Genomic DNA, 24,086 nt, shown 5'->3' on the forward strand with positions numbered 1-24,086 from the left:
GCATTGCGAAACGCAAGGTTTTTTTGCAGATTCACGCGTAAATTTCACCGCGAGTTAATGGTGGTAAATTTTCCACGCGCTGATTGGCTCAGTGATCTGAGAACCCAGTTGAAGGCGTTTGTGGGCAGAGTTTGTTTGCGAAGCAAGATATTTTTCTTAGCGCTGTTTTCTCGGATAAATTTTTTCACTTGAAGCAGACACTTTAAAGAGTTACAACTCAAACGGAATTTGTTTGTTTGCCCTCAAATTTGGACAGTAGCTAGATTAACATATAAAAAACAAAAACGTGTCTGCGAATTGTTTATTTCGAAATATCTTTTCTCCGAGAGCGATTTTTGTACGATCACTTCACATTTTTTTAATCCTATTTCGAAAATGTTCTGTAACAACTACAATTGAGTATGGAAAAACGCAGACACGCTTTTTTAGCGCTTTTTGTCCTGAAACCGAGGAAAAAAATAAATTGGCGAAAAACAAAATTCGCTTTGACTTGTAGCTTCCAAAAGGTGATTAGGACGCTTGCATTTGGTGACCGTGAAAAAATTGGCAATTCGTTTTATTTCAAAATTTTTGGTATGGTTTGATAGCCAGCTCTATAAGCTTTAATTTGATATAGGGGCTTAGGTATCTACAGCTTAAACCGGACGCGCTACATCGCTTGGACGCGAGACACCCCTGAAGGTATACGGTAACCTTAAACCAAAACACATCGAAATGTTAGCGATTTTCAGGCAAAGTAGAAACTGCTTGTAAAATACGTTATAATAATTTAGACATTAGGTTCGGCTCATGAAAAGTTCGACGTCTGAATCAAAGCCGTTCCAAAGCCGAAATTACCGGCTGAGCTAGGCGGGAAGAACTGCTGGGCCGTTCCAAATTCAAATAGCTGTTCTTAACTGATTCAGACGCCGAACTTTTCATGTACTTAATTCAATGTATTTGGTTCGGCTCATGAAAAGTTCGGCGTCTGAACTGGGCCTAAGCGATGACTAAGTCCTATAAAAAGAAAAACTGTTTATACTGAACCCCAAGTAATACTAGAATAAGTTGCCAATCCAGGATTAAGAGTCGGTTTAATGTGCTCTCAGTAGTCCCTCCTCTTAGTTGCTCTTGCCTGACATTTTAAACTTTGCACAATGTCAAACTAACACTCCGAAAAACCCTTTTGAAAAGACAAAAATAAAAGTCTTGGTCATAACTTTTATAGATTTGCATCACTGTTGATCACCCTTCAAACAACTGTGCGTTGAAGTAGTAATAAATGATATTTTGGTCTTTAGATCGATAATGGTGCAGATGTAAATATCCGGTCCTTGAATGAGAAGGAAGATGGATTAGCTACACCCCTGATTCTAGCTGCAAGGTGCGAGAAAATATTTTATGGCTGTGCTGATTATTAGTCTGTGCCGGTCAGGTTTATTTGGAGTATGACGCTCCATCCTCACTACACTGGAGAATTTTGAGAACGCAGTTTTATTTCTACGGTTAGCCCCGCTGTCCACGCTAATCTGTCACGAAAACGGAGCTTTTCAAAAACGCTCTTCAAACTGGAGGAATTTGAAAACGCTGGCTTTGCGTTTTAGTGTGGACGGAAAACATTTTTAAAAACGGAGCTTTTCGAAAACGATGACGTGACGATAATTATGTGTTTTCCTTGTCGGAGTTTCCTCACACACAAATCTAAAATGACCAGCGATTGTTGCGTTTTCAAATGGAGAGTGAAAACACCGATTTCAAATTTCTCCAGCGTAGTGTGGACGGGCCCTCAGTGCTTAGGCAGTTTTTCTGGCTTTTAGTTAATTGCAAGCAAAAAGGTTTGATAAAAACACTTTTGATGGGGGTCTAATGTATTTAGTAATCCTGTTCTGAGTTCGAGATTGATGATGTTCACAGATTGTTTTGCACTTAGTGGAAAGCTGATAAAATGTGATTGGGAAAAAACCCTACACAGAATACACTTCACATGGACATTTCTTATAAGCAAGTTTAGTTTCAATTTTGTCGTAATTTTGAATCAAATGCAGAGGCACGATTTGTGTAAAGCTATGATGACATTTTTGTTTTGTTTTGAAGGCCAGCCAATGTATGTCTCACTACCCTGCAAGACTTGTTACATGCTAAGGCAGATCCTAATATTGCTGATAACGTCGGACGCACCGCGCTATCATGGGCAGTCACCAACAAGATTGGTATGGTACCCTTTGCTGCTTATTATACAATTGGTCATTTTGGTCAACGAAGGCCAAACTTTAACTCTCCACAAAACAAGAAACTTGATTGCATTTTTCATTTCAATGTCCCATTCTTCAGTTTAGCATTTTACCGTGATTTTTCAAATATCAGGAGTCTTTAAAGGACCCTAGTCAACCTCAAATTTTTTGCAAGTAATTTAATCATTTTGGCTTTCGTTTAGGTGCACTTCAAGCAACACTGTAATTGCCTTAGTGGAAAGTTTTAGTACCTTGTCTGTAGTGTCAAGTTAACATTGGATTGTGCCTTCTTATTTTCTGTGCCAGACACCAACTCTACCCCTCTGAAGCTCTGCACAGCATTACTTGACGGGGGTGCTGATGTGAACAGTGCAGATAAGAAGCAACGGACTCCTCTTCATTATTCCATAAATTATACAACAGGAGGCTTTGAGACAATCACCGAGGTGGAGGATTTGTTGATCAAATATGGAGCAAACACAGTTGCACTGGATTTGCACAGCAGGATCCCTCTTCACTACGCATTTGTGAAAATGAACAGTGGGTGAGCTGGCTGGTTAATAGTCTCCTGTTGTACCTAGGTGTCGAGCATCAAGCTTTTGAAACCACATTAAGTTGTATTTGCTGTACTTTTTCCTACAGACACACCGATTACACTATGTCTGATCTGTTTTCTGTTTATTGAGGTTGAGAAGATATATCAAACACTCAAGACAGTTTTTGACAGGTTCATTACCAAACGCCTCCAAGCTCGTCAAAAGTGTTCCGATACGTGTCGTATTTCAACTTTCTTCTCGGTCTTTGGAAATGTGTTAAACACGGCCTTTCGTGTTTGATATGCTGTATTACTTGAAATGCTTGCAAGTCACGTGAGCTTATCCCGGTTTCTGTAGCAGGAAGTGACCAGGAGTATTCTACTCCCCCTGGATAGGATGCTAGTCCATCGCAGGGTTAACCCCTTGAATTGTCGAGGCATTGTTTTGTCAGAAGCAAATAAGCATGCAAATTTTCATAGAAACACTTAAATGCCTTAACACACAATAAACTGTATTTGCTGTTTATTTTCCCACAGGCACACCGATTACAGCATGTCTGATCCGATATCTGTTGTCAGCCTGCTGTGTGAGGCAATAACGGAGCAGGGTAAAGATGCCAAGACACAGGTCAACCATCAGGACAACTTTGGACAGACACCTCTCCACAGGGCAGCTCTCAGGGGTGCCACAATTTGTTCTCTCAATCTTCTTCAGGTAGAGAAATATCTAATAACCCTTGATGATAGTTTTGTTCTCATCCATCAGCTAGGAGAGTTACCTGAAATCTGAGCGCAATAATTTTGTTGGAGTCATTCGCCTTTACGTTAAGTAATATGAGCAAAGAATTGAAACACCAAAATGTTTCCCAATGGGTTTTTAGGAAAATTCAGGAATTTGGTTATTAATGCGTGGATATTTTTTAAGTAAGCAAGTTTGAAATTATCGACAATCCTTTATGGCCCTCATCCCCAAGCTATTAAGGGTTAATTAAGAAAAGAGTTGTTGTCTTTGGGGAGGAGCGGACTGACTTATCTCCAGCAAGTCATTTTGAGGGGGGCGGGGGAGGGTCCTGACAGAGGCGAATTTGTAGTTTCTATTAATTAACGAATTACATAACAGAAGGCTAAATTGTCTTCCGTGGTATTATTAATGATATCTATTCATGCAGAAAAATTCAATTCCTGTCATTCTTTCCACAGAAAGGGGGATCACTTGAGATTAAAGACAATGACGGGAACACTCCACTGTCATTAGCTCTCCGTGAGCGTCATGATGGGTACTGTTATTGCTATTTTAGTAAGCTAGGCATGTATGATTTCGAACTTCGTCCTCAGAGTTGTGTTCTTGTTGTTGCTGTTTTAGAACAGAAGCTAATGTTGGATACCGTTAAGAGTACATTCAATGTTTTTCTAAAGAAGAGGAGATTCGTTGTTCTGATACAGCGTTTTGCATTGGCCAAAGTGGTGTTACATGAAAAAGCTATTTCAAGAACACACCAAAACAGATATAGCATCCTTGAAACTTGGCTTAAATTGCTTCTCTCTATACGTTTTGCTTCTGTGTGGCCCATTGAAAGCCATTTTGATCTAGATTAGTACACCAAAACCAAAAACATCATTAATTTTAGCAATTCTTAAGAAAACCGCAGTCGATCGATGACACTAAAAGTTGCCCTCTCGCACTCATTCGTTACTTTTGTTGTAAAGCTGTTCTGTTTTCCGTACGTTAGTTGTGCCATGATGTTTATGCAGAGTAATGCACCACCATCTTGTCCAGTTATAAGACCCCTTACACCAGAGGACTGGAAAACATATGAAAAACAGTGAGTCATTCAACAATCATAAACATTAATGGAGCTAAGTAACGGTTTGCGCATCTGAATGTTTCAAGTTCGTCGTTTGTAATCCGTGTTAATCTTCTCCATCCTTAACCATCCATGTTCCTTTATGGTTTATTATTATCTCTATGGTGATTTTCTATCTTAGTAAACTTCTATTTTCAGGTTTCCTTAAATTTCAAGGTAATTTTATACGTGACCAAAAGAACTCAAGAAACTGTGATTGAGCTCCTTTAAAGGTCACTTGGAAAGTTTGATTCCTAGTGTTAGTCTGATGGCAAGGTGTGATTGTTATTTCGCAATACTCTCACTTCTCCATCCATCAGACGTTCACACCAGGTGAACTACCGATAGCTGTTCCTAATTTAAAACCAGTCACTATGCTGCTTTTTTTATTGAACGTTTTGGCTTTCTTTCATATACTGGAGATGGTCCTTGGCTTTACTAAGGTTCGATCGTTTTTGTGCAGGTTAAAGTTGTAGAAGAGTTGCTAAATACTGTTTAATTAGCTGACTATCTGATAACGAAACTGTGATGATCTTATTCTTAGTATTTATAAATATATAAGCTTTTTCAGCGTCCAGTCCCAAGTGTTTTCACCGTGTAATGTTTCTCAAAAATTAGGTATGTACACTTGCAGGTGCATCTGGCTTAGTCTAGTTCATGATGTCTTTCTACAGGAAAAAGAAATATCGGTGGGTGTGGAAGAATGTTGTCGACTTGAAGGAGCCCAAGCCAGATATCAGAACAGCCTTCCGCGTGGTGATTGATAACAACTGGCAGGGAATCGCTTATTTAATGTTGGAGGTAGCCGGACTGGACTTTCTTGAAGCTATACAGGTGAAGTAAACGTACCGTTTTACATGTGGATTACCTATTTTCCCAAAGAGCCATTACAATAATACTGTAATGTTGTTAATAACAATGTTGTATTTCAAGGGTTTCTCAGTAAATTTCATCAGCGATTAGCATCTAACTTCTCTGAATTACTGTAATTTCTGAAGGATTCTTATAATAATTAGGACCTTATTTCCATTTCTTATGCAGTATCATTTTGTAAAACATGTAAGTCATTAAACAAACATTTTCTACGCTCGATTTTCTTTTGTGAAAGATGCACGAAAAGCTAAATTTGATGCCTGAATAGCTCAGTTGAATAAGAAGGATTGTGATTTCAGGCAACACTCGAATCGAACAAGCTTGATCTTGCATGGACACTGCTAAGGAAACAAAGAAAAGATACATCGGTTCAGAAACTTGATAAGAAAGGACGTAACTTGCTTCATTTGTTAGCCATTCACTCTGCAAAACTGTGGACCCAAGTGGTTGAAAAGGTAAGCGCTATATTGAACTTGACTTCAGCCAGGTTACTCTAAGGGTAGTCTTGTTATAATATAAGCCATTGTGCAACCACATTTGGACATTTGGACAGTTAATATGATTGCTGGAGACGTCAAAACAGTTGGGAATAAGCTTTTTTTTTTTTTTTTAAAAAAAAAAATGTAAATATGTAATTTCTTTACCCACGGAGCACCAAGGAGTTCACAAGAACTCGTTCAGAAATGCCCGTGCATTCGGGATCGAATTGGAATTTGGAAATGTTGGTTTTTGAGGAGAGGGGAAAACCGGAGTACCCGGAGAAAAACCTCTTGGAGCAGAGTAGAGAACCAGCAACAAACTCAACCCACATATAACGCCAGGTCCGGAAATTGAACCCGGGACACATCGGTGGGAGGCGAGCGCTCTCACCACTGCACCATTCCTGCTCCCCCAATTATCTTTCTGTCAGTCATTAAAGTTTGTATATGTTTATAGCATTGAGTTACATGTGTATTAGTAAACATACTTCAAAAAACAAATTTAAGGTAAAATATTTTTACTCAATCTAGAAAAATTCTGCTGCAATGTTCTGCCTCTCAAAGCAAATTTCATTTTGTTAGGAAGCCTTACGAAATTATTGATACATCATCGGAAAAACTAATTTTCATTCATACCTTTAGATAGCCAATCACCTGGTTCAGAGGGGAGTTCCTGCTGGTGCTGTTGACTCACAGGGTGCCACGCCCTTGCATTATGCTGCCTGTAATCATAATTTGGCCTTCTGCAGGTTTTTGTGGGGTATGACCGTGTAGTACATATTACTTTTGTAAGAAATTGTTGTTTGTATGTGCGCTATTGAGAATTTTATTAAAGAACATCTTATTCAACACGTTTGGTGAAAACGGTCGGTGTCCCTCTGACACACAAGGTTTTGAGATACTAGTTATTTCTATTTTCCAGACTCCAAGTTACGTTAGTAAGGCTGTAAGACGTATATAATTCATCTACAAAACATTTGTTGATATGATCCAAGGTATATTTGATCTGTGATAGATTTGGGTTGCTGGCATAAGAGGGAGAGGAAATAATGCCATGTGCACGACTTTTGAAGTGATGTCAAAGATCTGTTCATTTCTGTGCATCAAAAGATTCTTTGTTCAAATTCTGTTGCGCAGCCAATGTCTTTCCCTTTTGAAATTGCTACGTATTTTAACGTACCAGGTCTCTCTATAGCCTGACCATGGAAGTTACATTGTCTTTGCTGCTTTGTTTTCTTTCAGAACAATCCCCATCATCCTTGGGTATTGCTGACAACGACGGAGTCACTCCGTTTGCCGCAGTGTTTTCCAAGACGGAAAGTGGAATAATAACCCTTGTGGAGTAAGTTTTGTTCAAAATATGAAGAGGTCAAGAAAAAATCGTTGCGCTCTTTTGGATCCATCGTAAGTGTGGAACAGGTGGTCAATCTTTTTCATGATTTTTGAAAATTGAAAAAATAACTTCAACAGTAAACGTCTGATCTTGAAGAACAATACTTTGAACAGGACAGTAGTCCATTTTGGAAGATGTGGGAGAGATACATATGGTTTACAATAGCTCGGTACACACTTGAAATCAAGATTCAATTTCCAGGTTAAGACAAGAATTTCGTCCAAGTTATATTTTTATGGAGAGTTTTACCCATAAAAGTAGAAGAAACTGTGGATTTAAAGTAATTCAACGCTATGCAGTGCAATCTTTGTCCCATATGTTTGTGTAATGCGCATGCGTAGTAGGTTGACTCGGCAAGGTGAATTTCTTACAGCGTTTTTTATGGGTATATGTATATTTTTTGAAGTGCTTACATTAAGTAACAATTTTTTTTCCTGCAATCACAAGGTTTTTCGTAAGCCCGGCAAACTGCCACGTAAAGAAACTGGACGTTTGTTACAGTGTTCGAGACAGTAAAGGAGATAGCGGGAGCCATGACACCACCACTCCGTTGATTGAGGCCGCGTTGTCAAACAGTGAGAAAGTAGTTATGGACCTGCTGAAACATGGAGCATCAGTCAATTTCCCAAAGGTAATTGACAATACAGCAACAGCTCCATGCCATAATCCAATTCTTATTCCACAGCGATGGAGTCGAAATTAAGTAAGATAGCGTCATGTCGACTTATGTTCATGTACCATTGTCAGACCTAATATTGAGAGTTAGGTTTGTCGATGAGTGTAAGAGCTTGCAAGTGAAAGTTCAGTGAATAATTCAAGCATCGGCCGTGTTTACCAGTCCTAGTCTGGGAATGAAACCCTTGCATGTCACCGACTGTGTGAAAGCTGCTGAGTTGTACTTTCATGTAGTGCTGTTTGTTATGTTGTACAAGTTGTTTCTAACGTTTTTAAGTCTGTGAGTGAAACCCTAGTGTGACCATGTAAATGAAGGGTATTGAGAAGTGTTTTCATTTGGGATAGTTTATTAAACATGAAGCACAGTGATGAATGTGGATAAAACTTCTGTGAATAAAACACTTATGTGGGACCATCCAAGTGAAAACTATTCGGGATTACTTAAATAGGGTGTTTCATGTTGAATGCTCTGAAAAATGAAATTTTGGGCCTTTATATTCAATTTTTCACTGTTCTGTTCCAGGCTCTCGGTCAGTGGGGATGATCGAAAAAGCGGGTGGGCGACGAGCGGGATAGAGATGACTAACGTCATATATTTAATCTAGAAGCCGTGATGTGAATGGTATAATGCAAAGAAACAGCATCACTTGAATTGTATGCTCAGACGATTGAACGAGTGAATTAATCTATCTGTCCCCACAAGCTTTTAATTTAAAGTTTTTATGTCTACTCAGCACAACGGCCGCACTCCGCTTATGGAAGTTGTCCGTAGCAACATGCTAGACATGGTCAAAGTACTGATTTATGCCACTGATGACAGAGCTGTCTGGGAGACTAAGGATACTACAGATGTCGATCTGTCAGTACAGGACAATGACGGAAAATCCATGATTCACCACTGTGTGCAAAACAGAAAGGTAAGAACAAAGAGTAACCAGGTAACTGGATATACAACCGTTGCTACGATACCATACTGCAAAGTGAACTTTTTGCATAACGCGAAACTATCCGATTGTTGATTGTATTCTTGGCTTGCACGTGACATCATGGTCTTCATGTTAGTGGACAAAAGCAAAGGATTTCTAGTTCTTTTCTCTTGTTTGGTTTTTCCATTAAAATCTTTAGGGACTGGTTACGAGCCAAAACGTGTATCTTCCTACTTGTATGTTTGGCCATCACGGAAATCAATAGATCAGTCATTACAGGTTAGTTCTCCAAATAATAAGTGTAGTCTTTTTTTTTTCATAGTATGGATCTGCCGAAAATGTCGAGATGCTAAAATTTCTGGCCAGCTTTGAAGCGCCACTGTCTCTCAAAGACTTAGAAGGACACACGCCACTTTACTATGCTAAACAGCAGGGATCTGGCATTATGAAAATTGCGCTGGAAGAACTTCTAGAGAAAGCTGAGGCTAGCAAGGTGAGTAGAAAAGAATGAACTTCGTGGTAGTTTATCAGCTATCTTCAAATGCCGATAATGACTCCTGTTCTCCTCCCCCTCCTGAAAACAAGTCTACCAAATCTTAGTGCAAAAAGGTATCTTGTCTTCTCTCGGTCGTTTACTTCTCTACTATAGACCTTGTATTTCACCTTACAATGTATACCGTTCCCACTTGGTTAAAGGGCTTCTGGTTCTCTTGATGGCAGAGTTGAGTTGACTTGTACCGTGCGGTCTTCTTATATTGACGTAATATTAACATTAGTCCAATCACACTTGAATTAATTCCTTCCAATAATGGGCCCTTCCAAATGTAAGTTCACCAAGAGACTCTTTCCAGCTTTATATTCCAAGACGATCTGTTTTGTAAGGCCAAGGGGTGGAGATCTCACTGAAACTTCATTGTAGTCGCATTAATACAGTTTTTGTGTAAATTGTATCGATCATCTAAGTGCCACAGACGCACTTTTCTCTTTTCAAGTCCTACCAGGCAAGTGATCCATTACATCTGTAGTCGTAAATCTTTGGCTGAACTTGCCACAATTCGACCTCAGGAGTCTCAGGATAAAATAGGCAAGCGAGCGAAGCGAGCTGTGAGGTTTTAGGCCGCAAAGCGGCCGAGCTCGGGATGAAGTCGCGAGAGGGTCATAATTAAACAAGACGAAGGACTTTTCTGAAAGTCTAATCGTTGCTTTGTCGCTCCTGTTCATCTCCTAAATTCTTCTATAACAGGACACAGAGGAGCCAATGGAATATGACTCGGGATTTAGTTTTCTTACTTCCAGTGATGGCTTGTGGGAAGGCGTCACGCCAGATCCTAAAGCTGATGCAGAGAAAATACTTCAAGATGCGAAGGCACAGGATAAACCAGCCGACGAGGATGACACTAAAGTCAAAGTTGATTCAGCCTTCCGTATGGAAGGTGGAGGGTATGTGTCAGAGATTGTACAGAATGTACACAAGATGTTGATTCAAGCCTGTTTCCTTTAGCTTGACGTTGTAGGTAATCTAGAACGCTTAACTTTTTCTTTAGGTATGTGTATACCCGTATCGGGCCTACAATATTGTAGGCGTATCATGTGTAGACCCCGAAAGCGACGGGGACCGAGAAGATGCGATTTAGAAACGAGAAAAATAAGCCACAATTAGTGTAAGGCCATGTCGGGTGGCATTATTTTACTCTTCACCGCACAGTTCCTAAATTCAGTGATGTGAAACTATTTGATATTCACCCTACATTGTCCATTAAAAGTACCCTTGACCTCGTTTTGTCATTTGTATAAATATAGAGGTGAATATGCGATGTCTTTAATAAGGTCAGGGTTGAAGAAGCCCGTCTATGGAGCCTCAAAAAAGACTAAATAATTCTATGCCACTAAGAGCTTTCTGAACGAAACTAAAATTAAATCAGAGACGTGAAAAATTTAAAGGTGATGGCCAAGGCAACTTTTTTTTGGAGTTTGTTTCATAAATATATATTTTTTTATTTTACAGGGAAGTATTTGTCGACCCTGAGACTGATGTGCCATATGATATCTTCATGTCCAAAGTTGACGTCAAATATGGAATGTTCGGATTAAATAACTTCTATAAGATGCAGGTTAGGTCTTTGTAGTGAAATACGTTTGCTATTGGTGGTTGATAATTTTAGCGTACGCGTCTCATTCTCTAGCTACATTTTAAGTTGTTACCAAAACTTTGCTTGCTTTCTTCCAGGGAGTGAAACATTGTCTAATCTCTCATAATGTAACATAATGTCTTTGCGCTGGGCAGTGCCTGTTGGTTCGTATACCCGCCTGTTGATTAGCTCTTTGCCTACAAGTAGTTCATTCCTGAAGAAATTTAAACTGTGCATGGAAGAACTAAAGAGAGGAACATATTCTCTGAAATGTTGCAACTTCCATTTTAGCAAGGAAAGGGTAAAAAAAAGTGTATCTTCAACTTGATCGGACATCTAGCGTTTGTGATGCTAGCGAAAGCACTCAATCAGTGACTAGGAAAAGTGCTAGGTGTGAAGTACAGTCATTGCACTGATGAAATAATTAAAGACAAAGAGATCTTTCCAGACACGTTTTCTGGAGCGGATCTAGGGGGGATAAAAGACTGAGACATTATAACACGCTGACTAGGCATTAGAATAACGGAAATCCCATTTCTGTGGACCTTCGCATCGCGAAGTCCCTTCTCTAAAATCCTGTACTGTATCCGCTCCAGGTTTTAACTTTAAGGGCTGTTAAGAAAACTGTATGAAATGTTCCAATGAATTTATGTGACAGTAGTTTGAGACAGAAAAAAACTCTATAATTTTCAGATTATCCACCACATAGCCAAGGACCTGTGGGTGTTATTCAATCGCTGGGGTCGTGTTGGAGACAGTGGGCAGCACCAGAGGACACCTTTCAATGATCCCAACAAGGCTACAACCGAATTCAAGAAGATTTTCAAAAGCAAGACTGGCAATGAGTGGGACAACAAGGACAAGTAAGATAAATAGCTGATAGTCTAGAATACAGATTATCCATGTCATCCATCTGTGTCCCTCGTTCCAAAATGTCAAGTTCGCTTGTTTTAGGGGCCGTTGCATTTTATTTTGTGTTCCATATAACCCATGATTTGTTTGCAAGGCGTATTGTAGCCACGACTTCGCAACTAGTTTATTCCTTTTTTAATTTTACAGTTTTGACAAAAAGCCCAAGAAATATGCCCTTGTGCTGCCAGAAAGGAACCCTGAAAACAAGCGGAAGCGAATGAGTGAGGTTCTGAAGCCGTTCGAACTCACCAAGTGTCCTGCGTCACGTCTTGGTGAAGAACTGCAGTCGTTCATGAAGGCAATTGTGAGTGATTTACAAACTGAAATGAGACTGATCTTAGATGCACCACAAATTTCCTTCCGAAAGTTTCAAATACTGTTATCTCTTGCAAATCCTCAATTTCACGATATGTATTAAATGAATTTGATTTTGTCCGCAATCCTTTTTCCCTTGTCACATCGTCATAAAGCTACTCTTTTCTTTGTTTAGCTAAGCTTACTGGTTGATATCATTTTGATCTTACATATCCCCAAGCCAGTATTAAATTCTTATTATGGATCACGAGCGTGACTGGGTTTTAGATGTCAATATGCCTATAAAAGTACCGTGCCAAACTGCAATCCACCTTCTCCTTTTGATGCAATCTTTCCTAATCTTATGGTTTGCACAGAAACCTTCATGTTCTACCAAGTTCTGAAAGGTTTTCAAACCAGTATCACAAAGCTTCGTTGTCATCACATGTTGTTTAGAAGTTTGATTTGTGCTAATTTTCTGATAACGGATTTTTTTTATGCAGTTAAAGTGTACTTGCAGTGGACATACAAACGTTACTGTGATGACAAAAGAAAACACGTTGTCGTAGAATGTAATCACTTCAAAACGGATGTGGCAGCGAAGCTTCAAGAAAAACAGAATCGAATCAACAGCGTTAACTGACATTAGCTGAAGCACCTCTTGTTTTTTTTCTTTTAGATCGATGTTGGAATGTTAAGTTCTGCAATGGATTCGGACCACTTGAGAATTGACCATGACTACTTGCCATTTGGAAGACTGTCCAGTGAAACCATCGAGAAGGCCCGTCAAGTTCTGACAGAAATCAAGTGAGTGTTGAAATTTGAGCATAGTTTGCAGTGCGCGGATCAAATTTGACGGTTGTTGTTGTAAAATACCATTGCAGACATTATATTTAAGGTGCTGTGAGATTCACTCTAATTTCAAAGAGGATGCTCAATTGCTGACGGCATAGTACTACGATTATCAGTTGAGTACGGCACGACAGAAGTTTGGTGACGAAGTTTCGGACTTAAGATTACCTTGATGTTACGAGCAACTTACCTCGTTTCCATTGGTAACAATATCAGCAGCCGTGCGTCTCCTGTCGCGTGACCTACAATTTCGCCCGCTTTGCTGCCAATGACGTCAAAAGCCGACAAGTTGCCACTGGAAACGGAGCCAGTTGCTCGTGACAACAACACGATTTTCTCATTAAAACCTGGTGACCAAACTTTCGTCGCGCCTTACTCAACTGATAATCTTAGTAAGGCAGTGTTCCAAAATGTAAAATGCAATTGAGGCATCATTTACGGTCACGCTCGACGGACTTAACGAAAGAGGAAATACTTGTAGTCTACATAAGTGACCAGTTGAAGCTGGTCAAAGGAACTAAAAGAAAACTGAATTCATGTGAGGTCTGGAATAAGAGACTGTTATCATCAAATGATTCCTTAACAACAGCCATTTGATAAGAATAGTATAGCTTCTCTTTCATAAAGGCTTTATTGACATTCTTTTGTGTTCTTTCAAGATAGATAATGGTCTGATTTGTTTCATAACAGAGCAATTGTGGATACTATCGACAGAAACAATTTGGTAGGAACCGAGGACAAATTTGAGAAGGTACACATGGTGTCAGTGTGAGTTCTCCACCAAGTACGACCCCAGAGTTTAACTCCAAGATCGGTCAATGGTTTAGGGCTAGGCACAAAGTAGGGGAATATAAATTGTATCGAAGTATTTTCAACCTGAATCGTCGATGCACTTTGCCAACTATTAATTTGAAGTCGGTCAAGGTAAATTAACCGCCGTGGTGAGTTTACAAACAAAGTTTTTGAGCGTTAGCTCTTCGTTGGATCAAAAGGGAGAGTTATGGGTTGTGTGGTCGTTAATGGAGTATAGAAGGAAGTTGCATTATTGGAGAAAGCATGGTAAGGGAAACACTTCAAGATAGAGTGGAATCCCGATTTCTCGAACCCTCAATTTTTCGAACTTCCCGATAACTCGAACCAAAATTTGTTTCCCCTCCGCAGTCAAACGTTGTAATTTACCCCCGATTTCTCGAACTCTCCGAGTTGTCGAAGCAGTTTTCGTCTCCGTTGGAGGTTCGAAAAATCGGAATTCCACTGTGCATTAATTTCTGTTCTTCAACTCACCATCCCCCTAATTTCCAACAGCGAAAGGCAAACGTTCGGAACATGAGCTTTCAAATCAAAATCGTTATCGCTATCAACCCAATAACCGTGTCTCTTTTGCCTATGTAGATTGCCGAGCTTAGCAACACATATTACATGCTGATGCCTATAGCGCGATACACTTATGAACGGATTCCACCTTTGAATGAAGCTCATAATATTGAGCAGCACTTAACAGCGCTCTACAATCTGACAGAACTGGCGGAGGCTAGCAAGATCTTGTTAGGAGCTCAGTATCGCTGCAAAGGTGTGTTGCGATTTTTGTACTCGTTACCTCCCGGTTTACCTTCTTTCTTCATTGTTTAAGTTATCGCTGATCTCCCAGTTTCTAAATCAAGGCCTTAAAGGTCTTGAACTTGAGAACCAAAATCCAAATTTGTCAAAACGTGAATTTGGAGCCTGAAAATCCATGTTATCTCTCAAATAGTCAAATATCTCCAAAAAGAAATGGTAACTGTGTCATGTCAGTATAAAATTATGCTCTTTTGTTTAGTCCTTTACAGCTTATTTCTATCACTCTCTGTGCAAGAGCCTCAGAATTCTAATTTGTCTTTGCGCTATCATTGCATTGTCAAGCGGATAAGGGATGAGAATGGGGAAAAATCGACAACAAACACCTTACTCGATTTGCGCTTAGAAATTTTAAGGGTTGCGTAGTATTTTCAGAGGCCCATAAGGAGGCTCAGGGGAAAAATTCAAGCAACGAGTAAAATACTGTCCGCGCCTATTAATTCTCTTTTCATTAAATAAGGGACTTTTTGTTCGACTGCGTTAGTTTCCTGGTATTCTAGGATCCTTTTTGTGTCATTTTTTGACCAAAATTCGGTCCTTCTTAATCGTGCGGTGTATAATCTCATTCCGCTTGTGAGCACACCAATTTGAATTCACCGTGATCTAATCCAGTTGAGTACAAGCCTTCTACGCACACGTTGTAATGGATCGTCACGCACTCCTTCCAACATGGGGGAGGAGCGATTGCGTGACAAGCCCAAAGAACGTCTGCGTAGGAGACTATTAGAGAAGTCAACGGGCGTCATAGTTAATATTGTATGGCTGGACCAGGAAATTCTCAGTATCCTTTCCAGTCGTTCAGATCGTTACACAACGCTCCATCAAAAATAACCACAATAAAGGAGAGTGACAAAATTCTCATAACATACTGTTAACTAAATGCGTATTTTACAGTAGGAAGAAGTCGTATTTTGATCTTGAGTCTCTATGATCCTTTCGTCTCTTTAGAGATAAACCAGTTAGATTATGTCTACAAATCACTTGGATGTCGCTTGGAGTTACTGAACCCAGACTCGGATGAATGTCAACTTGTACTGGAGTACGTACACAACTCACGTAAGTAGTTTGTTCAATCACTTGTTAGCAATTTGATCATGAAAGGAAGTTTCCTTGGTGTGTTGGTTTTTCTAGCGTTTGAATTTTCAATCGCTTCACTGTTGAAATGTATACGATATGAGTTGGAGAAAATGGTGTATTGAGCTGGTATAAGTTGAGTGTGTTGTAAAACGGTGAAATGGGTACAAGGCTAGCCCGAGACCACGTAGTAAGTACTGCTTATGCTCTAGTTACGTAGAATGTTTCTTCTTAGTGGGCTATACTTTGTCATCTGGAGGTTAGTAGCAAAGTGATGAGTGTTACGTTTTGTTTCTTGGCTACGTATACCTGGGTACGTTATTGACCACTTTTGCTTTGTCCCCAAGGCGTAAGATACTAGTCATTGCGGCTCACGCGAGAAACTTTGCTTAATTATGGCGTTGGTTGTTTTAAGTCGTTGGTTGTCGCTCATTTGCTGAAGCCATAAAAGAAATGACGATGACCAACGGACCTATCAATCCTTTCCACTCCGCCTTTTGACTACTGCTTACTCAATGGAAATTTTTCTTTAGGTGGACATCAACGCTTTGAAATTAGTGCTGTTTTCAGGGTCTCTCGTTCAGGTGAAGCCGAGCGGTTGGCTAATTGTGGAGTGCCTGGTAACCACCACTTACTGTGGCATGGCACAAAAAGTGCGAACATGATGGGGATCCTCCAGCAGGGCCTCAGGATTGCTCCTCCAGAGGCCTCCCGCTCAGGATGGTCCTTAGGAAAGGTCGGTGATAGTGTAATTTCCGCCAATTTCCTGATGTTAGCTTTAATACATACACATACATACACACACTTTATTTCTTGCACCGCGTGACAACCAAACAGAAGAATTCCAGTCAGACCTCACACGCTTGACACAAGTGCGCGTCGAAAGGCATCTGTTTCTGCGGGTTATGCAAAATCCTTTCAACAAACAAAAGTTTGTCCTTTGTAAACATCGTATCCACGGGGAGTAATCACTAGTCATTTCCTGTTGTAGAATTCAGGCTGGAACAAATTATTCTTTCTACATGTAAACGCACACACACAACTGACCCGTAGGCAGAAAATTGCAATTGCAACACGCACGCATTGCAGACCTATGAGGGCATCTACGGAATCCATATAGTCAAACTAAATCTGGTGTTGCGTTGTTTCTTTCTTTGTTGCATGTACTACAGGGTGTGTATACCTCTGACAGTCTGGAAAAGAGTATGGGCTATATGGATTATGATGGCACAGGATTTGCGCTACTTTGTGAGGTGAGCTTTGAGGAATGTTGCTAAGTAAAGACCAAGTGTTTCACTTTGTTACCTTCTACATTACATGTAATATATAAACGCAAAAACAACTAAAGTAGATGTGAAATGAAGTGTGTATCTTCTGAACTAATTATCTTTTGCATCACTACGATCAGTTACAAGCAAATAACAGAATTAAACGTTGAATTCATCCCATTGATCGATACGAAACATGGTGGGTTACTTCATATGACCCCTGCGTGCACTGGACACACTCATCGACGAAAGAACCGGTATTATTCGGACTATTTAACTTCTCACAACGCAGTGCAACAGTGTGAGTTGAATACCTCGCGCCATGCCATTTCCCATACTTCAGTTTTTTCATTTACATGCAAATAGACCATTTAACAGTTTTCTTTTCAGTGTCCTGGCCTTTGAATGACGGCGAGGCTGGAGGTGACCTTGTTTTGACTCAGACCTCACTGCTTTTGTTGTGTGAATCAAATTGTACTTATGCTTACTAGTTTTCATTTACATGAAAAAAGCAGAGAGGTCTGTATCAACGCAGGGCCACCTCCAGCCTCGCCGCTAGTCAACGGCCAGGTAACTGAGCACACAACTGTAAAATGGCCTATTGTCCAAATGCTAACCCTATCCTCGTTTCTGTAGGTTGCCCTTGGGAAAGTCAAGGAAGTTGTCGATCGCGAGTACCGAGAGAGTGCTCCTGAGGGATTTAACAGCGTGTTGGCCGTCAGCAGAGAAGTCCCGGACCCGAATGAAAATGTCACTACTCCATACGGGGCTGTAGTCCCTGCTGGAGTACGTATCAACCAGTCCGGCTTAGCTGAAAAGTTCAATAACCGCTTTTTTTATAACAATTACAGCGAGTACGTTGTGTACAAGGAATCTCAAGTCCTCTTGCGTTACGTAGTGCAGTTGAAGAGGACTTGGAGATAAGATACTTGCCTCTTCACCAAGTGATTTGATTACTGATCTTAGAACCATGTAGTAAGGCTTTTATATGTTGCACAAGAAACCCATAAGGTATTTGTCTGATGGTACATATCAAATTCGATAGGTGATGTCATAAAAAGCAGTTTTAAACTAATTTATTAGTAGTAAACACAGAAGCGTGATATGAAATTTCGTTAGTATTCATAAATCTGTGATGAGAAAGATGCATGCGTCAGTCATCACGTTTTGGACAGCAGCTTAAGAAATAAGCTTGATTACCCCCCGCTGGTCATGAAAAGAACTTGCACTCCTCCCTCGGGGAAGAACGAAGCCAAGACTAACACTGTTTGTTTGTGTGTTTATTTTTCGTCTTTTGAGGTTCTAAGTTATTCCTCTAGCAGCGTGATAAACTAGTTTTATGTCGGTACGTAATGCGTCCTAACTGTCCAGCAATAGGGGCATATAATTCATGGTAGGCCACCCATAAAGTTGCCCTGCGGTTAGCATTTTATTTACTGCTGTTTGCTTGCGGTTGGCATTTATTTACTGCTGTTTGAAAAGAGAAAACGAAATGAATTCTGGTAGTTGTAATGAAATGACCCTATCGTGCAAATATGCTGTTGTCTGAGACCGCGAGAAGACATGTTGCTTAGTAACCTGATGTATGATCATGACGTCACAGGCTGACGTCATAGCTTCCAGCGTGATCTTTCAATGCTCTTGCAAATTTCTGATTGGTTAGTTAGATGCGGAAACTCGTCTGATATTTTAAGAGGATTTACTTTAATTAAAAGAACGACTCTTGTACATGTCCCTCAAACTACGCGGAATGGGAATGAGTTAGAATAGCCCTTTTCACGGTTACCTTTGCTCATTTGCATTACAATCAAACCTAGCATGTATGTGAGGCAATTTCGGGCCATTTTGTAGTTTTAGCCCGAAATTGCCTCGCATCCACGTTGGATTACATTGTAATGCAAATGAGAAAAATTAACCGTGAAAAGGGCTATTACGCTAGGTAGGAGGAACATCTGATCAATTTGTGTGAATCAAGGTGAGTTTTTTTATAGTTTATTTACTCATAAAAGTTTTTAGCCTTTTAACATTTTTAAAGTCATAAAGTATTGCCCTGTCATTGAATTCGTTTTTCTCCCAAATAGAATTATATAATTCACATATACACAAACAATAACTAAATGTTGTTTTAGTTTTTGTCCTTTACAAATAAACCGAGTTGTAAACCACGAGTCACAGAAGAGGATTTTCTTCCATCATAACTTATTAAATTTGATAATACAGATAACGAAGTTTTAGCTATCCCACTGGTTCACTGAATCTTGGCTATCAGCCAGTGTACCTGAGTTTGTCCTCAAATGGACCGTAAGTGCGCCAAGTGTCTCTGAGTTTAATTATTTTTAGGCCGTAGGCCAAAGGTCTGCTAAAAAGTGGCTGAAAAATAGATTTGGTGAGCCTTCTACCACAGAAATACAAGAAATAATGGGCACTGTCATCCCCGGAACTGCAAATAGGGAGCTTTAAGTCGCGGTTCTGTAAAGTCCCTTTGTTTATCACTGTCAAAACTATCACGAAACTGAATCTGGGACACGGCGATAAATTTGCAATAAACGTTTCACGTTCTCCAGACATGAGCAAAGCATTTGACTCTCTGCCCACCACTCCTGATCAAAAAATTAGAATCCTACCATTTTCCAGATAATGCACTAAACCTGGTTCGGTCGTATTTTTCCCAGCGGAAAAACAGGGTTAAGTTAGTGTCAGCGACAAGTCAGTGGAGAGATGTTGTAAGAGGCTGTCCCCAGGGGTTTACATTTGGCCCTCTGTTATGGAATTTATTTCAGAACGATCTTACTCAGGCTACTGTAGAAGCTGACATATCAATGTATGCGGACGATCATCAGATATTTTCATCAGATTACTCGATCGGTAGGGTGGAGGAGAAGTTAATACATGATGGAAGCAAAATAACAAAATGGTATGAAGAGAACTTATTGCAAGTGAACATTAAGAAATATCAGTCGATGGTACTTGGTGAAAGGAATGGCACAGTTGAAATGAACATGCAAATAGGTGGAGTTTAAATAGAACAATCCCACTCCATCAAACTGTTAGGCGTGAATATTGATTCTGATCTGAATTCTAGTAATCACATCAGAGAGGTGTGTATAAAGTCTAGTCAGCAAATTGGAGTACTCAGGCGACTAAGGAACCTTATACCTACCCCTGCCAAATTACAACTATTCAAGGCCGCTATTTTACCTCATTTAACTTATTGCAGTACCGTTTGGCATTTTTGCAGAGCTTCAGATAGGCGTAAATTAGAGAGGCTACAGGAGAGAGCTCTACGTACAGTGTTAAACAGTAGATCGGACTCATACGAGCTAGAATCTGCTTCTGCAGGCCAACCTACCGACTCTTTATAACAGAAGGTTACAAGATATAGCAATTCTAATGTTTAAAGCTAAGAACAACCTACTACCTACTACTAAACGGGGAAAGACAAAAACGATACAACTTAAGGAATTCCGATTTTACCCTACCACGCTTTAACACTATTAAGTACGGGAAACATTCTCTGAAATATCTTGGGCCTTTTTTGTGGTCAAAGTTAACAAAGGAGGAACGTGCATGGATAGTGTGAGTACTTTTAAACGTCGGATAAGGAAAAGAGACTTAACGCACTTAATTGAAGACGGGGCTGCAAGAACTGTTGTTTATGCAATAGTTAATTTAGAAAGTGATCATAATTATGTAATCAGTGTATGTTTTTAAGTGCGTTTGTAACTAGAGTTCCATTTAGAATAAGTGTATGTTTTAAAGATGTCTTAAACTAGAGTTTTATTTAGAATAAGGGTTTCAATTTTCACAAAATTCTAATGTTTTTTTTTCTTAATTTTTCTTTAATTAGTGTTACCAATTAGTGTGTAAAACGCTAGAACGACTGACACTTAAATAAAGTTTACTAGTACTTTACTACATCGCAGAATTCGGTCATTTCCCGTTGTTGTTTTGCACTGGACGGCAAAGAAATGCACATTGTACCAACAATTATAACGCACGTGCGCAGCCATTGTTCTGCTCATTAAAACGTTTGTTTAGCAGCGCTCCTGTTGCCGTTGCCGTCGTGGTTTTCAGAAACTCCCTAATATCCATGGAAAGCACTTTGGATAACGAACATTTAATCGGCCATTTCCGAGTTCCTTCATACCACTGTTCGAGAAGAGACTTTCTTTTGCCACGTCTAGTCCTTTCCTCCCTTGAATGCCTTTCTTCTTTGTAAGTATGCTTTGCTTTTTTATCTTCGGTGGATTTGGCTGCCCTGAATTAAAGAAACGATACTAAACAAACATGCTGGAAGGGGATACCCACATCACTAGGGCCTTGGGTATGCCACTTAAATTTGTTTCCCTTTGTCCAAAGATAAGCCTTGTCTACTTTATTTATATTTATTTTAGATTTGTCTCCAAAACAAAAAGCTCCTTTAATGGCAGAGAGAGCTTTTCGCTAATAGTGGGGATGGTCAAGGAAAGAGCGACAAGTAACAAGTCTACCGAAGACAAAGTTTACTTCAGACAGGCAACATACACAGAGGTCAGTCACAGCTTGAGACCGGCATATTGCGTGACGGCAGTATCTCAGTGTGTTCTCTCGCATATTAATTAAATTCAATCGCCGAACTAAAATACTATGCATTTCAAGGTTATCGATAGGCACCAAGCGCATGTTCATACAAGGAACTTTGACGCGTGAATCCGGTTTTGTATGTCGTCGTCGGCTGCGGACTTGGATCAGGCATTCTGGTATATATGAATTTCGACTATTTTCAGAGACGTATTCTAAAGAACGCTTAAATTTTTTGAGACAAAGCTTCGAAAGAGGATAAATGAGTTTTGAGCAGAATTATGGATGATTTCACTTGCCCCAGTTTTACGCTTTCAGTGTTTTGGGTATCCCCGCCCCACTGGGGATACTTACGGGGGTACCCAAACACACGTCATTTGAACAGTGGAGAAGGCCTTGGGAACGAGGTTAACACTTCAACAACAGAAATAGCAGTAATGGCGGCCATTTTGAAATGAACCGGCGAGACTGTGTTCCAAGGGATGGACCTACTGCCGCGTAAATCACACAGAAAGGTAGTAAATCTATCCCTATTGACTTGTAGTGAGGTTCAAAAGTGTTTTCTGGGGAAAAGTCGGTTTGTACGAGGATTTTTAACCCGTGCTTATGTAACCGTACTGTTAGTGAAAATATTTCGAGTTACATCTTGCCTTCATTTTACTTTTTGATAGTACAATACGGTGGCGTGTTCGGCTATTTGGAAGAAAGTCTCTGAAAACGGTATCCAACTGGAGCTTCCCAGAAGCAATACACCCACTGAAAATGACAACAGGTGAGGGTTTTAGCACATTTGACATTTATTCACTAAATATCGATACCGTCTGATAGATTTATGTAAACTGGGAAACTAGACTCGTGGTCCATGGACCGGGTCCTTGATGGACTCCCTGTTTTTCTTACCACCAAAAATACATTGTACCTGTCGCGGACTGTCAAGCTGTTTTAGTGTTTTCAGTGGTGGAGTCAATTGGTCAGTTTACTTTTACTGTTATTATTATTTTTACTATCTATTTTATTTTATTCAGAGGGCCACGAGTTTATCAGTTTTATTACTGTCAAGTGTTACCCTTCTTGAATAAAGTCTGACAAATACTTACTACTAATACTACAGTAGTATTAATTGCTGACTTATGTCATGGTTTTTTTATCGGTACCCACAAGCACAAATCCCACACTTATGACATGGTCGAGGAAGGTAAACACTGTTTTAAAATTAAATTACATTCTTTTCTTTAGTGTTGTCATACCTTGAAAATTAAAAATTACTTGGGGTGCATTCAAGACCTGGGCTAGATAAATGGCCCACCCTGAATTGCACGTTTTAAGAGAAAGAAGGAAGAAAGGAAAACTACTTGTTGTCAGGGATCAAGTGTTGAAAGCGAAATTACGGCCATGTTTTTTGATGAAACCTGTCCCATGGCCTTCTTAGTTTTCGTGTTACTTTTCAGGATGCATGTGACAGCATTTGCTGGGAATGTCTCAAGGATGCGCAAAATGTTTAACACCATTCCAAATAAAGACATCAACATCTCCCTCCCAGGCATCAGTGGTTGTTATTATTGGAGGCCATTTGACACTGTTTGAGACAGGTGAGAGACATTTTAACAACATTCCGGAATGTTGCATGGACTCTTGTGCCTCCATGATTTACACCTTGCACTCTCCAAGAAAGCAAAAAAAAAAAAAAAAAGAAAGGAAAAAAAATTCATGGCATCAATGAAAACTTCATTAGCATGAAAGTGTGATCAAGTTATCCTAAAAACAATCATTACCATTTGGTACCTCTTTAATATCATCACCAAAAACATTTGTAGTGATTTTAATTTAAATTATATTTTAATTAATTTTAATTACACTTTTATGTTGTTTTTGAAAAGAGAAAGGAAAAACATTTTGGGGGTCCATGGACCTGGTTCATACAGTGCATGGGTCAGGTGCATATTGACTCGAGGTCTAGATTTTGTCATTTCCCATGCAAGTACTTACACTGTATAGCAGTATGTAGCACTATTGTGCTACCTGTGCCTACAGCAGTAATAGTTTGAAACCTTCTTTAATTGCCCTAACAGTTACTTACATTTGTGGAAAAGCTACTACTTCAGCTACTACCTTCAAATTCTTGATCATGTTGAGAATTGTTCTAGGGAAAAACTGATCCACAATGGTGAGTGATTGTCTTATTAAGAAAACAAACCTTACAATTTTAAAAGCAATCTGCTATTACTAAATAATTTACACTGTATGGTGAAAAATTAGTAAATAACACTTACAGACATAAGGAATGACTATTATAAGCTATAGATGCTGACAACTTCGAATCAAAACAAGGTGCCACTGTTTTACCCATGTCTACTCATATTCATGTTTACTCATGGCTAGGCTTAAAAACTATGCCTGGATGTTCAATAAGCACCTCTTGAGAGGCGATGACTATATCATGAGATGACT

General features: G+C 39.6%; 1 protein-coding gene, 1 long non-coding RNA gene and 1 pseudogene across 3 annotated transcripts in view; 2 read left to right on the forward strand and 1 right to left on the reverse strand.

The window, feature by feature from the left end:
• The window catches only part of LOC145491620 (poly [ADP-ribose] polymerase tankyrase-like), a 28,659-nt pseudogene extending 9,357 nt beyond the window's left edge, over window positions 1–19,302 (forward strand). The window contains exons 14-37 of the transcript XR_014049872.1: window positions 1,281–1,363; window positions 2,074–2,189; window positions 2,517–2,754; window positions 3,283–3,460; window positions 3,946–4,022; window positions 4,476–4,568; window positions 5,264–5,423; window positions 5,762–5,917; window positions 6,584–6,701; window positions 7,184–7,283; window positions 7,782–7,965; window positions 8,744–8,926; window positions 9,258–9,428; window positions 10,179–10,375; window positions 10,941–11,046; window positions 11,758–11,927; window positions 12,124–12,280; window positions 12,950–13,077; window positions 13,813–13,873; window positions 14,515–14,692; window positions 15,685–15,792; window positions 16,344–16,546; window positions 16,983–17,063; window positions 17,715–19,302. The product of XR_014049872.1 is annotated as a poly [ADP-ribose] polymerase tankyrase-like (transcript). The remainder of the gene's footprint in view (window positions 1–1,280; window positions 1,364–2,073; window positions 2,190–2,516; window positions 2,755–3,282; window positions 3,461–3,945; window positions 4,023–4,475; window positions 4,569–5,263; window positions 5,424–5,761; window positions 5,918–6,583; window positions 6,702–7,183; window positions 7,284–7,781; window positions 7,966–8,743; window positions 8,927–9,257; window positions 9,429–10,178; window positions 10,376–10,940; window positions 11,047–11,757; window positions 11,928–12,123; window positions 12,281–12,949; window positions 13,078–13,812; window positions 13,874–14,514; window positions 14,693–15,684; window positions 15,793–16,343; window positions 16,547–16,982; window positions 17,064–17,714) is intronic.
• Window positions 19,303–20,970: 1,668 nt separating this feature from the next.
• On the forward strand, window positions 20,971–23,222 carry LOC145483969 (uncharacterized). Its single transcript, XR_014048971.1, has 3 exons — window positions 20,971–22,153; window positions 22,310–22,410; window positions 23,087–23,222. It is a non-coding gene; the product is annotated as an uncharacterized LOC145483969 (long non-coding RNA).
• A 617-nt stretch (window positions 23,223–23,839) lies between these two features.
• LOC145501427 (myoblast growth factor receptor egl-15-like) overlaps window positions 23,840–24,086 on the reverse strand; it is a 7,290-nt gene continuing 7,043 nt past the window's right edge. The window contains exon 7 of the mRNA XM_081480910.1: window positions 23,840–24,086. This exon is cut by the window's right edge and continues 347 nt beyond it. The gene's annotated coding sequence lies outside the window, so the exon portion shown is untranslated.

The sequence above is a fragment of the Orbicella franksi genome, chromosome 1, assembly GCF_964199315.1.
Source record: "Orbicella franksi chromosome 1, jaOrbFran1.1, whole genome shotgun sequence".
Classification (NCBI taxonomy): Eukaryota; Metazoa; Cnidaria; class Anthozoa; order Scleractinia; family Merulinidae; genus Orbicella; species Orbicella franksi.